Here is a 2,500-nt window from a genome sequence, read left to right on the forward strand (position 1 = left end):
CGAGAGCGCAGGCCGACCGTCCGCCTCCCTCGACCAGCTGGGCGCACGGTCGGCGCAGGCCGTCGAGCCAGCCGGCCGTCCGCCTCGACCATCTCGGAACACGGTCGGTGCAGGCCAGGTCGAGGGGCCGAGAGCGCAGGCCGACCGTCCGCCTCCCTCGACCAGCTGCGAACACGGTCGGCGCAGGCCGTCGAGTTAGCCGGACGTCTCCCTCGACCAGCTCGGCGCACGGTCGGTGCAGGCCAGGTCGAGGGGCCGAGAGCGCAGGCCGACCGTCCGCCTCCCTCGACCAGCTGCGAACACGGTCGGCGCAGGCCGTCGAGTTAGCCGGCCGTCTCCCTCGACCAGCTCGGCGCACCGTCGGTGCGGCCAGGTCGAGGGACCGAGAGCGCAGGCCGACCGTCCGTCTCCCTCGACCAGCTCTACACACGGTCGGTGCAGGCCGGTCGAGGGGCCGAGAGCGCAGGCCGGCCGGCAGTCTCCCTCGACCATCTCGGAACACGGTCGGTGCAGGGCAGCCGGCAATCGACTTGGCTGCACCGACTGTCTGCCGAGCTGGTCGAGCGTGACTGCCGGCTGACCTGCGCACTGGACCCCTCGGAGAGCTGAAGTGACACTTCCATATTTTCAGTGCAACTTAGTGGAGGGGAGACTGCCGGCCTATCGGCGCGCTAGGCCCTTCGACTTGGCTGCACCGACTTGTCGGCCGAGCCGGTCGAGGGAGACTGCCGGCTGGCCTGCGCGCTGCGCCCCTCGGATACCTGAAGTGACACTTCCTTTTTTTTTTTTTTCAGTGCAACTTAATCGAGGCGCTGGGCCCCTCGACTGGGTACACCGACCGTCTGCCGAGCTGACCGAGGGAGACTGCCGGCTTGCCTGCGCGCTGGGCCCCTCGCATAGCTTAAGTGGCTTCCATTTTTTCAGAGTAAAATTGCCATTTTGAGAGTGCACGGCTTAGGCCTTGGAGTAGGTGGACCTGTTTGGTATCAAAGGAAAGGCCTTGACAAGGGCTACAATCCTGGGGGGATAAATTGGACCTGTGTGTCCCAGGGTTCGAGGAGTGAATTTTTGAAAATATGTCTTTTTGGAGAAAAGCTTAAGTGACACTTCCTTTTTTCAATGTGAAATATTTCTGTGCATGATGGGGAGGAGTGTAGTACGTAGTTTTTTTCCTCTTGTCCAGACGAACATTTCGATACCAAGAACACCCACTTACGCCCAAGAGTACGAAAGATACAATCAAAATGGCAATGAGGTCGGAAAGTTCCAAGTCAGTGACAATGTAGATTTTTTTCATACCTCCCGAACCCGACCCCCCCGGGGCACCAATTTTTCAGGGATTGTAGACCAGACCCCAGAAAAACTTTCCTGAAGGTTTGGTCTCTTAACTCTTATAATTATGAAAGATATGGTCCGAATGCGGGGAAAAGCGACTTTTGTAATTGACCGAAATTCCAACTCAGATGGTGGGGTAGTTGGGGTATACACTTTACAGGACCTTGAGTCTGGGGTCGAAATCGGAGGAATGGAGGACCGCACTGACTGTCTGCCGAGCGGGTCGAGGCAGTCTGCCGGCTGGGATCCTCGGAAAGCTTAAGTGACAATTCCATTATTTCTTTTGTTTTTTTTTCGTGCAACTTGGTCGAGGGGGACGGACGGTCGGCCTGCGCTCTCTGCCCCTCGACCGGCCTGCACCGACCGTGTGCCGAGCTGGTCGAGGGAGACGGCCGGCTGCCTCGACGGTCTGCACCGACCGTCTGCCGAGCTGGTCGAGGGAGACGGCCGGCCGGCCTGAGCGCTCTGTCCCTCGACCTGCCTGCACCGACCGTGTGTAGAGCTGGTCGAGGGAGACGGCCGGCCGGCCTGCGCGCTCTGCCCCTCGACCTGCCTGCACCGACCGTGTGCCGAGCTGGTCGAGGGCGACGGCCGGCCGGCCTGCGCTCTCGGGCCCTCGACCTGGCTGCACCGACCGTGAGCCGAGCTGGTCGAGGGAGACGGCCGGCCGGCCTGCGCTCTCTGCCCCTCGACCTGGCTGCACCGACCGTGCGCCGAGCTGGTCGGGGGAGACGGCCGGCTGGCTCGACGTTCTGCAGCGACCGTGTGCCCAGCTGGTCGAGGGGGACGGACGGCCGGCCTGCGCTCTCGGCCCCTCGACCTGGCCGCACCGACCGTGCGCCGAGCTGGTCGAGGGAGACGGCCGGCTGCCTCGACGGTCTGCACCGACCGTGTGCCGAGCTGGTCGAGGTGGACGGCCGGCCGGCCTGCGCTCTCGGGCCCTCGACCTGGCTGCACCGACCGTGTGTAGAGCTGGTCGAGGGAGACGGCCGGCTGCCTCGACGGTCTGCACCGACCGTGTGCCGAGCTGGTCGAGGTGGACGGCCGGCCGGCCTGCGCTCTCGGGCCCTCGACCTGGCTGCACCGACCGTGTGCCGAGCTGGTCGAGGGAGACGGCCGGCCGGCCTGCGCGCTCTGCCCCTCGACCTGGCTGCACCGACCGTGC

The sequence above is a fragment of the Saccostrea echinata genome, unplaced genomic scaffold (genome assembly GCF_033153115.1).
Source record: "Saccostrea echinata isolate AGI-Se365-2 ecotype Australia unplaced genomic scaffold, CSIRO_AGI_Sech_v1 ptg000130l, whole genome shotgun sequence".
In the NCBI taxonomy this organism is placed as follows: Eukaryota; Metazoa; Mollusca; class Bivalvia; order Ostreida; family Ostreidae; genus Saccostrea; species Saccostrea echinata.